Source organism: Helicoverpa zea, chromosome 31 (assembly GCF_022581195.2).
Source record: "Helicoverpa zea isolate HzStark_Cry1AcR chromosome 31, ilHelZeax1.1, whole genome shotgun sequence".
In the NCBI taxonomy this organism is placed as follows: domain Eukaryota; kingdom Metazoa; phylum Arthropoda; class Insecta; order Lepidoptera; family Noctuidae; genus Helicoverpa; species Helicoverpa zea.
Window position 1 is genome coordinate 7,678,697 of NC_061482.1, and position 14,391 is coordinate 7,693,087.

The window sequence follows — 14,391 nt, forward strand, 5'->3', positions numbered from 1 at the left end:
GTCCTTCATCCCGGTGTGTATTGACTCAACACTAAAATCGGTGACGAATGGTTAATGAGCACATTCATGTATGCAAATGTGTTCCTAGGTGTGTTAGTTCTCACTTCACAAACCTAATAATCATCGTTTAGGCGGGTTCATGTACAGATTTTTTGTTATATTATTCCTCTTGTCATACGGAACTCAATTTCTATCTACATGTCTAGCTACAATGCTTTATGAGCTCGTGGTTCTCAAAATCTCGTGGGACGCGTTCCCTCAAATAGGATCAGGGTTTTCAATTGTTGCACGTGTTTGCTCAAAACAAAGCGGATCACACACTGCCTGTGCTAAACTTAGGGTGGTTTTAGCACTAGAACTTCAGTTTGAATGGAAAGCGAGCGAAGCAAAACAGAAACGACACCGTATCATGTGTGGTTGGTGCACATGTTTCTACGTGACCTATGTTCAGTTCAATTGCGTTAACATTAAGGACTTCTTATTTGAAGACTCGTTTACAATCGAAATAAATAAATATATTACCAATTAATAATGGACCGTTTTCTTACTCCTTGGCAGTTAATAATAGCAAAACTGTGGTTCTGTGATATGGACTGGGATGTCGTCACCGAGAAATAAATTAAAAAGGTTTGCGATGCCCCATAAAGAATGGTTACCGTATGGTTGGTAATAAAATAAGGAAAATCCCAAAAGTTTATTATGACAGCAACATAAACAAAGTGGTGAAAAAATAAAATTCAATTCCGTTCCGCATATGAATGTTACAAGTTGTAACTTGCTGTTTTTTTTGTTTCTACCACTATCTGATAAACGATATTTACTTGTAACTTACAAGTATCTAACTTTTTTTTTATATAAAATATGTCATGATAATTTTAGAATGTTAGAAGAGCAGAATTAGTAGGTATCTCTGACACATAACTTGATTGCGTTACACAGTTTTGTAAAAAAAAATTAAGTACATCTATCTATCTAAAACTACCTTGTTGATTTTCAGGCATACATATTATTTAGTAGAAAGACCAGCGTAAAAGGAAAATGCTTAACTACCGATTGTTTCATGGTTGTTTTCCTTACTAATAATATAAATATGAAAGTTACTCAGCCTATCTATTGCCGATATTACTTACTGGAACGATTTGAATGAAAAGTGCACAGTAAGAAAATAGGCCAGTTCCGGGAATTAGTTTCTTCTGACGCGGATGCAACCACAGGAAACACCTAGTTTGACTTATTTCTTTTTATCAAAGACTTTTATCTATTGAATTTTATATATTAAACTGGCCAAAAACCTGACCTAAACGGAACAGCCATTAAACTCCACTGTCTCATGAGAATATCATGAAAAAATCTCATCTAATCGGATTATCCTTGCCCCACAGCGCGCGTTCAGTTAATGCCTGGATAAGTATGATATCGTAAATGAAGATTATGTACAAACTAACAAGTATCATAAAACTTATCATTGTATTAACTCTGCCTCATATTATATCACTCTGTCTGAGGTCATATTTAAAACATATTCTGAATGCGATTTTCGGTTTCAGAGTCAATTTTTTTTTTTTCACTCACAATGAGGCGTGAATTCATAATTTCAATTTTAATAGGCTTCATTTTGGGGGCAGATAAGTAGTATCGTAATCTTCATTCATTCCTCTGGGTGAGACTGGTTTAGACGGAGCCCACTCCATATTAAAATAGAATGCAAAAATAAGATTTATGAGCAATTCTCGGGACGCTGAACGAATAATAAAAGTAGAAGAGGGGGTTAGCAATCGAAATAAAAACGATACCGACCCTTTCAAACTCGAAGTATTTATTTGTCATTTGCATACTAAGGGAACTTATGGCTAAGGGACCGTTAACATGAGTTGCTAATGAAAGTTACAACTAAACATGTATCTTGTACCAGCAAAGCGCAGATATTTTGTATCAAATTAAAAATAGCTAATAAAAAAAATGGTCCGTAATCTATAGTTAGTAATGTTATGCTACGAAGTAGAATAACATTACTAACTATAGAGACACCGGATTCTACTTCGAAGCATAACATTACTAACTATAGTAAGAAGAATGCTGCTTTAGAGGTAATAATACAAAACATCAATGTGTGGAGTAACACACCGTCGCCCCGAGAACGAAGAGTGTGACAATCTGGTCAGATATTTAGCTACTCGCAGCATACAACCAACAACAAAATTGATTGATTGATCTACCTATTTATGAGTAACGATGATGACAGGGCAATTTTCTTTATAAGCTGTCCTACAGGCAAAGATAAATTGCTAGTACTAGGTATTGCGACGTATGGCTTGTTACCGAGTTTCTCGGGTATAATTACCCTTACCTGAAAGTACCTATATAAGAAGGCATTGGAAACAATATTATACCTACAAAGTAGCAATTTAACAGATTTTCTGTCGCGTTCCAAGGAAAATTCCCGTAGGCACACGGACTAAATATTTTACACGGAGATAATCTAACTTTCAAACAGTAAAAGATTTTTTCAAATAGGGTCAGTAGTTTCGTAGCCTTTATAAACAAACAAAAAAAATCCTCATTTTTATATTAATGTAGATAGGTTTATTGCCTCTGTTGGGTTGCATTCTGTTTTTTTTTTTTTTTTTTTTAACATGGATACGACTCTTATAACTTTAATAGAGTTTGGATCTGTCCTCGGTAAGGGATTAAAGTATCCAATGACGAACAATGATAAACTTTGATTATATGTAATTCAGATATATGTAACAGTATCAGATCCTACTTAATTACAAGAGACCGCAAGGATGAAGTTTTTGAACTTTGTAAATACTGGTTGGTACTTAAAAATAAAACGGTTACGTGTACAGACTCAGACACATAAGAGTATTTCAATTTGTTTGATTAAAATTTCACTTTATCTAGATTAATTTATAATATTTTAATACCTACCTGGCAAAGTCTTCAAAGACAAGAGAGGTAGAAAATTAATTGCTCAACTTTATGAACAAACAAAAATAGAACGTGTTTCTGTGTTTGTTTCATAATTTTCCTTTGGGAGTTTGAAACGGAGAAACAGGAATCGCTGAGGTGTGTGATGACTTTGTTTGCATTCCGTTAAAGCCACATGCTAGATAAACCTTTTACCATAATTAATTGTACATACATGTAGCCATTGTTCAAATGATGACTGCAAATGGCAATGCCATAGTTTTAAATAAGCTGCCAGTTATGATTAGCTAATATCTTTAGAATGTTCTGAAAAATTTGCATAAAATAAAAATTTGATTTTGTACATTTTATTTTATAGTACCTAATTTTGTTCAAAACTAGTTTTATGTACAACTTTAGTCGTACGTTAGTTGAATCGAGTTCGTTAAGAAATCTTACCAAATCAGTTTTCGATTGAATGCTGACATTGTACAGGTCTTGATTATAAATTCTAAATGTCGGTGCCGTAGTATCGTTACTGTGGATGCTTCCATTTATCTTTTAACCATAATATTTACAGACAGTTTACGTGTTAATAAGAGAGTTTTCCTACACATGTTTAAATCGTATCTTCATTTTTAGACTCTTTTTTTTTAGTTTCATTCTTTATAATAAATACTATAAATGACGCTATCATAAGAATATCTGCGAATACTTTTAATATTGAAAGATATTTGACACTCCTTTATAGAGAATTTAGACAATATAGCTGATTTCGTAAACAGGCCATCGTGGTTTACGCGCGTTTAGATTTGAATCTTGGAAACTTTTCGACCCTCGAATTCTATTTTTAAATGGCAGTGTCTCCTGAACCCATGATGATCTACGCAGTTTTTTTTTGTTTAAATGTTTTATTAGACATGAGATCGATTTCACCACCTACAGCGGGGGTGCGCCTTGTCGTATGTTAACAGGTACTTAATCCCTTCATACTCAATCTACCCATCCAAGTTGTTGTTTAAACAAGATTGAGTACTTATGAATAATCAATAACATTTCATTTTATTTGTTAAACATTTGCCAGCAAATGGTGTTCGTAAATTCTAACACGTAAAATGTTATAATAGGTAATAAGACGCAGAAGTATGAATAGAAACAAAACAATAAAAAATAATGAATGGTAATGCAGCTTGGATACATAAACCACAGGAAGTGAAACTTGCTTGTTCACCTGAACTTTCACTAAGATAGAGAAAAAAATCGAGATCTTTGGTTTCAGGTCGTAAATCTTTATCTGAATATTAAAATATAATTTAACGGTTTTAGGTTGATCTCTGGATATGAGTTATTTCGTGAAGGATTCATATATCAACTACTCATACTTGAAATATCTTGTTGATAGAACAATTATTATGCAGAGATAAAGGTAGTGATACTAGTGAAGACGCCATTTTAAGTATAATTGCTTTGTGTTGTTTCTCTTTCAGACAGTGCTCTGAAGTTTGTTTTGTTCCAATTATGAATTGCATTAGATTTGATGCTGTTTGAGACCACATATTTTACCATATATTTCATATCCTGTTGTAAATATGTCTTCGACAAATACATAAACTAGCTTACTGAAGGCTACAAGTATCGTAAACTTTAAGCTTGACTCTGCTACGATGAAAACAGATTGAGTCGCAGGATGGTTTTTTTTTCTTTCAACTATATATCTATGTCAATAAGTTCTTTATCTATTATTTTAACTTGAAAGGGAATCACGAATTTCAGTGAAAAGAGTAGTAAAATACTCGTGTTTTGAAAAAAAGTACTCTAGGACTTGATTTTGCATAATAGTAAAGTTTTTAATATCTTTTTTCTAGATAGCAAAGAAATAATATGTTTTACCATAGGTTGTTATGCATTACCATGGAGATGAAAATTTAAAGTAATTAATACGCTAATCCGAATTAACAACCCGTATATGATATGCAAGAGCGTGCCTAAGAGGATCTTTGTAAGGACAATTTTTTATTGAGACCATAGTGAATTCGAATTAAATTCGCAATCCGTTATTGAACTGCAAATTGTAATTGAAGCTAGCGCCAAAAAGTAAGAATTATACAAAAAATACAGTCTTCCAGAATACAGTTAGAACAAAAACATATCAGCTATTTGAATTGTTGTACCAGACAAATACCAAGCTAACATTTCCTTCAATTGCAAAGAGTCCAATTTTCGAAAGAATAAATTATCCTTAATATTTTTATATTGACGCCTTAAGTACGCATAATGGTAAAGCATTAGGCAGGCTTAATGCCCCAAGGCATTATTTACCGATCAACGCTTGAATTCAGAGAAAGGGCTAATGGGGCAATACAAAACTTGACATATCGTGTTGTACATTTAAAACATTTATGGCCTTACTACAAAAACTTAAACGCCTGTTTTACAGTTGTCTAAAAAAATTGTAGTTGCAAAATGAACCATATGTCAACGTCATAATTTGTCATTTTTTTAGACAAGGCTTAAACTGACGTTTAAAAGTTTTTGTGGTAAGATGGTTATACTTTGCTCAGGCAGTTTCGAAGTCAAGAAGCCGGGGCTATGTACCCTTAGCATTCTACTAATATCATTAATTTAAAAAAATGTAAGGATATTCGTGAAAAATTCTAACATGCACATATAGAAAACGATCAAGGTCAGATCGTAAGGTCTCATCTCTCCGAAATACAGCGCAAGCAAAAACAACAAAAAACAAAAAATATTTATCGGCGGTCGCTGAGCCTTCTCAAAATAAATATTTATATGTAATGAAAACATACCACAATGATCAGTACAGCAATGCACGTGTATGTTTTGATGTTCAGTGAATTTTCCTCTGGAAAAATAATAAATTCCAAGGCGTATACATACATATATGCCAATATATTTTTCCAAAACGACACAAAACAAAAACACTTCAACCAACGTCCAATCAAACATTGATCACGTAAAACACTCGTTATTTCAAATAATCGGATTAAATTAGTGTACTTCACAACACTTCAAAACTTAGTGGTTTTAATTAATTTACCTTTAATTAATTAACGGTGAATTACGAAGTAGGTTTGTCCTTTCTACTTGTTACTGATATCCTGTTTTTTTCGTGTGAGTCTAATAGTTGGATAAGCGAAGTTCGTAGACGCGAACTCGAGCACTGGTTGGGCGGGCGGCCGCTGTTCTCTTGGGCGGCTGCAAGAGAACTGAGAGCCGGGATCACTGGATGCCCGCTGATACTGAAAAATTGAAAGTAAACGATGCGCACTTGATCCAACCACGCCGTTCAGGAAGTTTGTCTGATGTTTTGCTTGTGTCACTCGGGGTCAGTAACTTTCCAACAGTGAAATATTTTTTCAAATCAGTTCGGAAGCTTCTGAACCTTTTTGTATCCTAAACGAACGAATTTCGCCGAAATTCATGGCAATTAAGTTGTTAAAAATAGGGAAAGATCTAAAACATCACCAATGCTTATGAACCTTCGATTTGCTAGTTTTTCGGGTTCCGTAAGTTCCAAAGGGTAAAACGGGACCCTAAGGTTTTCGCTCCTCTGTCCGTCCGTCCTTCTGTCACCAGGCTGTATCTCATGAACCGTGATAGTTAGAGAGTTGAGTTGTAATTTTGCCGCTATAACAACAAATACTAAAAACTTTAATAAAATAAATCTTTTGGGGGGCTCCCATACAACAAACGTGATTTTTTTGCTAATTTTTGCTCGATATTAATAACGGCAACAGGTAGATGCTTAAAATATTCACAGAATATGGAATGTATTATAATTATGGAACGTTTTATAAATAATAGTACGGAAACCTTCGTGCGCGAGTCCGATTCGCACTTGTCCGGGTTTTGTTTTAAGTACTATACGATTCTTTTTGGTAATAGGTACAGCTCCATGAAAATTATACAAAAAACAACTGTTATTCAAATCCTATTTTTTATGAGTGGTGTATTAACGCTGTGTCTAAAGTACTCAGAACTATGACTGTTTCCTAGGCCCTTAGGAGATACACGTGGAGCGAGGCTAACACGCTAAAGCCCTTTGAAGCCACTACGCTATAATGAAATGTTATGGTAACAGATCATTGGCGATGCTCCCTGCATAACCTATTGAAATGTAGGGACAATTCCTGACATATGCCAGACGATTGCCAATAATGGAAAACGTGGAAGAGGAAGACCAAAGATAAACGATGGATGGATTGTGTGAAAGTAGATATGGTAAGAAAGAATGTTACTTGTGAGATGACGGCAGATAGAAGAGTATGGAAGGAGAAAATATGCTGCGCCGACCCCAAAAAAAACTACTTGGGATGATTAAGATTATATGTTGGATATTTAGCAGCTGTCAATTGCAATAATAAAAAATATTTGTAAGTAAATGAAATTGCACATAAATCAAGCGATTCCTGTAGGTAAGGTAGGTGTAGCAATGCTATATATTTCTACGTACTTACTTTTAAAGGAACATAACTTTTGTTTTTTTTTTTAAGTAGTTACTTAATTCTGAATGTCTGAGGTAATGTTGAACCGTCCTTCATTGTGTTTTTCTCTATTTGAGAGAAAGTTTCCTTCTCTTTGCAGCACTTTAAATAAGCACACGGGTCGCTACTCTTCAGCATCCAGCTTGCTTGCCCTGCGGCCTTATTAAATATTCCTTTATTTAATCCGATCAAGATGAAAAAAGAAAACAAAATCTAAGTGGATGGTAAATCATGAGGCAGGCCTTACATTGTTCAAAGAAAAACCTAGTTGATATTGAGTGTACCCATAAAACTCATACATACTTACCTAAAATGTTATACATAGACCAGGACTGACGTTGTTAAGAAAAAGTAACAAGTAAAAAAGTGGAATGCAGCAAGTTTGACAAGGAAGAGAATTTACAAAAAAAAAAGGGGACCTGTAGGTTTTTTTTTGGATATCGAGATTAACAGATTTTAAGCCCATTTCACTTTTGTTTTTGCTACATTTTCCTCCATTTCCAATGGTTTTCATCCAACTGTCAATTATATAGACACTGCTAACAAAACAAATGACAAATGGAAGTCGTGTTTTCTTCTTAATAATGAATAAAAATTTATTTTGTGGGTTCCAATCTTCGTTTACGCTACAGTTAGCCATTACAATAAGATTTTCTTTAATATTATTTCAGAAAAAAATCTCATCTCAAGGAATATATTTTAGAATTTTGGCTTGAATGAAATAAAATACAGATTTAATTTAAGATGGCATCGTGATAATTGAATATAAAATATTGAGTTGTTTCTATCTCTATTCAGAAGTTGTAACTCAAACACAATAAATAAGTATTAAATAAAACAGTTCATCTTGTCTCCAAAAAAATTGTTGCGTTAAACGGATCACGATTTCGTTTGAACTCTATTTTTTACACTAATTTTAGCCAAATCAATCGGCTTGCTTAAAGACAGTTAAATTCTATTACATAATACGCTAATAAATTTAATTTGACATCGAGTCTACAATATGAAGTGATAAGCCGGATCAATGTCTGCGAAACGTGCTTCCGAACCAAGCTTCTAAGCTGACAATTCGCTTAAAGTTCACTAAACTAAACTATTGTATTCATACGCATAACTTATTTAGTCTGACTACTTCCTCTCTATATTTTACAAGAGTCATATATATAAATTATCAAGTATTTTCTTAAAAAAATGCAACTAAACATAAAAAAACCGGCCAAGTGCGAGTCGGAATGGTGCACAAAGGGTTCTGTACCATTAGTTAAAATGAGCAAAAAAACACGTTTGTTGTATGGGAGCCCTCCAAAATATTTATTTTATTTAAGTTTTCAGTATTTGTTGTTATAGCGGCAACAGAAATACATCATCTGAGAAAATTTAAACTCTCTATCACGGTTCATGAGATACAGCCTGGTGACAGACGGACGGACGGACGGACAGAGGAGCGAAAACAATAGGGTCCCGTTTTACCCTTTCGGTACGGAACCCTAAAAATAAGTTCCTATGAAAAAAATAGGCAAGTTTATAACAATACCTTCAGTCTACCTGAAGCTTAGACACATAATACTTTGTCAACAGGTATGACATGAGCTAATGTGCCCATGTTGACGCCGTATTGTCCTAATAGATTTCTTATATTCTGTACAGACTTATATAAACCTTTTAAAATATCAGATTACTGTTTTAAAGGCATGTTTACTTACATACTGTCTTGTTGTTGTTGTTGTTTACCAACAAGTCATTGCAAGCTCTTTTTAACGTTATATTACACAATATTACATTAATTCTTTTGCATGTCGCCATTTTCAAAAATGTATACAATTTTTAAGAATGGTCGCTCGCTTAATATAAGCAATCAATGTAGTAAATTTTTAGGGCTCTCACTGTGTTCACTATAATCAGCATTCATTCAGCTTGTCTAAATTTCTTTCAAGCAATTCTAAACTCTGGAATCGTTTACACCAAAATACCAGGAAATAATACTTTTGTTACATGTTCATTAAATCTACACGCACCCTCACACATTCGCATCATCTTACTTCAAGTTTCTAGTAATATTAGGTAGGTACCCGTTTGGCAAGCAAACTATCATTTTCACGATCCTGGTGATTTAACGAATCTTCCTTAATACCTGATCTACTATTTTATAAAATAATAAATCTTTATAATGTACTCGTATATACAGATGACATTTTCGGAGTTTTCTTTCAAAGCCCTAAGTAAATCTTTGTTTACCCTAAATGCTTTAAAAAATTACTTTACGAATGTATCTTTATATCAGCAAAGCTCCACTTAGTCAAGAATATTTATGCGATTATACGGATTATATCTATTTTTACTCGGCCTTTTCAGTGCCCTTTTGAAGTTTTTACATAGTAACTAGGTACCTATTAAGTCGTCTAAAAAGTAGAATCATCACCTCTCAGTTTAAGACACTCGTCACTAGTGAGGAGTATTTTAATTAGTCAGATAACTATATATGTAGTAAACTACAAGTTATAATTATAACATAGTGCATACTACATTATATTGGGTGTGCATACTACAGTATATCGTACCTAGTGACATTAAATCCCATCACATATACTTTATGATATTCTATGTAGAATTGTAAAAAAAAAAATACTTAATCCATTCAGTGGTTCAGCCACAGGAGTCATTTTTCGTTTTCATAATTTACAACATCATATTATGTAAATCAGAGATAAAGTTAGGTGTATCGAATGTTTTGACCAGTTGACAGCTGTCAGTTTTCAAGGGAGAATTTCCGTTATTTGTAATGACTGAATCTTATATGGTGTTCTCGCACATTTTTATCATATTTACTTTGTTTGAAAAAAACTTTTTTTTTTCTTTGTGCTAATCGACATATATTAACCAGTACCTATTAACGTATTTAATTTAATGTGATTAGGTACGATAGACTCTGTATATGTTACAGTTCCTGAGTAGGTATTTATACTATAGGAACACATTTTCTCTAAAAGAAAGTAATAACAAAAATAATTATGTCAGAGCCATGTGTATTTCAGTCGATAAGGTAAAAATACATAATTATGTGACACCAATGAGAACAACTGTCAACATATCATTTTAAATAATTACACCTATTAGCAATTAATACAGACAGTTTACAGCTAACAAGGTTACTCTTGTATAAGCTAATATTTTCCAACAATGTTTATACGCCAGCCATAAATATTGAACAATTTATAGGGTTTTGTAAGGCTATAACACAATAATCCGCTACATTAATGTGTTCTACAACAATTATAGCAGGCTAATTGTGAAATGTTATTTATCTGCATTGACCATAATAGAAACAAGAAATAGTGTTGTCATTAAAACTTCTACGACACACAGAATTAGACTTTTTCATATTGTGTTCACATCTTACACTTATTTAATATTTTTTTTTGACGATGAGCTTAATTATTGAAATATAAGAAAGTATACAAACTGCTAGGTATAAAAAAATCTTTTAAAATAAATTATACATTTAGAATATCCTAACATTTTTGTGATATTCTTCAGCTGGTTATAAGTACCAGTCCTCAAAAGGATGCAGAGGGTCTGGCTTTCCTACGTAAGTATGAACTTTTTTTATTTATTTATTCTTGGACATATTTATTACATTTTTAAATATTAAATATAAAAGTAAAAAACATTTAAAAATATAAAAAATAGGTTGCCACCGATATCGGGCACAGGGTCCAAGGTACCGTTGGTTAGGGTCCCAGAGACAGAAACCTCCTCACAATACGTGCCGTATCAAGGATTACTGCCTTCTGAATCAGTCCCTTGATCCAGCCGCCTAACGAGAGCCTCCTGAGGTGTTCGTCGAAGCTCTTGGCTATTAAACCATTGGCCGTAACGACAATCGGCACAATAACAGCCGTGTCGACACTCCACATGGCGACAACCTCGTGCGCTAAGTCAAGATACTTTATTTGTTTCTCTTTCTCTGCTTTCACGAGGTTCTCGTCATGCGGAATGGCGACATCGATTATCATCGCGCGGCGCGCTAATCGATCTATCACCACTATATCAGGCTTATTGGCTACAATAGTCCTATCAGTGATGATAGATCGATCCCAGTACAACGTGATATGGTCCTTTTCGAGAACTGGGTCGGGCGCATACTTGTAGTACGGTACCTCAAGGTCTACAAGGTTGTATTGCAGAGCAAGCTGCTGGTGGATAATCTTGGCCACTTGGTTATGTCTGTGCAAATATTCACCATTAGCCAAACGAGAACAACCAGATATAATATGTCTGATAGACTCACCCGGATGGTGACATGCCCGACATATGTCAACCGTCCCGTCTTTCACGATATATCTCCGGTAGTTATTCGTAAGGATAACTTCGTCCATAATTGCACATAAGTATGAACTTATTATTAAAAGCTACAGGATTACCGAACAATATTTATGTGGGTTATCCATCAAACCTTTTTGGTTCTTGATGGCATTTTTCTCGATTGATTAAGTCGCAGTAATTTTTCAAAGTTGTGTCGCTTACAATATTTGTTATGTTTTCTCGAAGTAGTACATTATAATATAGATTTGTATAGCTTTCGTTTAGGCTTCTTATCCATTAATCAAATGTTGTGAAATAACATAACGTTTATTTGGGGGAATTTAAGGTTGTAGTAGACCGAGAGTCACCGACTGCAAGGCCTCTTACTTTTTAGGTTGTTTAGGTTAATCACTTTCAGAAGAAAATATATGAAAAAGGTTGGCAATAAAGATACCCTTTTTCAGCAATCAAACCCATCTTGAACCAAAGACGATGTACTCGGGCACTTAAGATAAATACCTATACACAAAGCTTCCGTCTCACTTAAAAAGTCTGACAGTCGCTAGCGCTCTACAGTTTTATCATTTAGCATATTGTATACCTACTCAAGCTTACAACAATGTATGATACCCTACACATGTTACGTGACACGTGTCAGTTGTACATACGTAGGTATATACTTATATAGTGTAACCTATATCTACTTGTCTAACATTCCATTCCTCAACACCCACGGCGAGGAGACATTTAATAAATTTTCCATTTAAAATGGCTTGCTTGTAGGTATTATTTCAGCATTATCGAACGCTAATCAGTCTTCGTAATAACAATCTCCAAGAAGTCGAAACAAAATAAAATGAGGGTTCAGCAACAAGAAAAACAGCCCCAGAAATCGAACCTGAAAGCTACCAAGTATCCGTCATGATGACAGAACATAATAACCTGGTCATCAGATAATTTCAAGTCACTGCTTTCCTGTTTGAGATTTTAGTGATCAGCTGTTTTGTGATTTTGACAGTATTATACATTTGTTGCTGACTGTCCCTTTACGTCTACACAGAGAGGTCATTGCCCAGCTATATGACTGGATATTAAAATATATTATACTGGCAAACGTACAATTCCCACTTCCCACTTCCCAGACACGTATACTCCATGTCCGAAGCTCATTCAATATTCACTATAACAAACTTGTTTATCTAGCTATAAGAGTTATTTTCATACACGAGGAAGCACTGCAGCCGTTTTTATTTACCCGACTTGTTTTTTATCATTTAGCACTTATAACTTTTATTCTGTACTAATACATGACACAACTTTTGTCGGTTCACAAACATATTTTAGCAGTGGGGAAGTGTGTTAAAAATTTGTAACGATGAATTAAGTACCTTTTATTAGTGTCTTATTTATGTGAGCCGTCACCGCGTCGTCGCCGCGTCGTCGCCGCAACGCCACCACAAAACAACTAGTCGATACCAAAATAAATTATGAATATTGGTACTTTGTAAAAATCATAAAAAAATGGACACAAAAATTTTCCCCAATATTTAAATAGTTTACGTTCTACATTTAAAAATTAAATAATTATTTGAATTTAAAAGATGAAGAAGTGATCACCTATAGCATGGAAAATTCTTTAGTGACACTCCCATGCTCCGTGGATATGTAAAGGACGAATTATCAATATCACTGTCCGTCGACCTGTCGCAGGGGGTTGTTGCCGTTGCCTCCGAATTCGATTTACTATAACATCGATAAAATAATAGTACCGATAACATATCATAACATTCAAAATTATAATAAAAATATTTACATTCTTATCTACGATCTCAAAACAGTACAATCTAGAATGATCTCGAAAATGATGTTCGCCTTGCAAAAGTTGAACTCAGAACTATAAAATTAGGCGTAAGTCAAGTACACACCACTGACAGTTCTGTCAGTCGGACTAACGCTGCCTACGGACCATACGAGTGTCACTAACGAATTCGCCAAACTGTCGCAAACAGAACGCGGCAAAAAATAGTAAAATAATTAATTTTTGCATATTTTTATTGTATGGAACGAATTTGGTTGACATTCTTTTTTCGAATGTCCGTAAGTAGAAACTCCGAAAAAAACATTTTTACTTGGTGTGTATGATGATGGGGCCATACATCAATCGTTATTAATTTTATTTGAGTTTAAGTTTTTCAATTGACTATGCTCCCTATAGCACTGATTAAATATAGGTATCATTATGTTACAAGGCTCCTTGGAAACGCTGCTCTTGCTCTTGCTAGCGCAAAAAAAAAGACATTCGGCCATAGATATTTTCACATTTTGTTGATTTATCTAAAATTATATCATTATATTATCTTATTATAATTGTGCTCAGACCTGCCACAAAGCCTTTTTTTTCGAATAAGATTTCTTCTGCCTTAAAAAAAAACATTTTTACATTCTTTATTATTATTCATGTCAAAAAAATATCGTACTTGAATAAAAACTTTTTGTATGACCGCTTATAACTGGTTTGATTTAAATTATCTATGGTCATTGGTCAACTTAAAAACAAATTAATAAAATAGCCATAGCCATGTCATTTTAGTCTTTGTTATTTTTTTTGTGGGGATTGAAACCCAAATTGATAATTAGTTTAAATAATATATAAGTATTTGTAAAAACAGCAAAA

At 33.8% G+C, this 14,391-nt stretch overlaps 1 protein-coding gene across 4 annotated transcripts in view; it reads right to left on the minus strand.

Moving 5' to 3' along the window:
• LOC124644763 (calcitonin gene-related peptide type 1 receptor-like) overlaps window positions 1-6,136 on the minus strand; it is a 35,956-nt gene extending 29,820 nt beyond the window's left edge. For 2 of the 4 annotated variants that reach the window (XR_006986109.1, XM_047184292.1), the window contains exons 1-2: window positions 5,969-6,136; window positions 5,718-5,773 (exon numbers count right to left, since the gene is read on the minus strand). The gene's annotated coding sequence lies outside the window, so the exon portion shown is untranslated. The remainder of the gene's footprint in view (window positions 1-5,717; window positions 5,774-5,968) is intronic. The other 2 variants (XM_047184294.1, XM_047184293.1) reach the window with 1 other exon arrangement.
• Window positions 6,137-14,391: the final 8,255 nt, after the last annotated feature.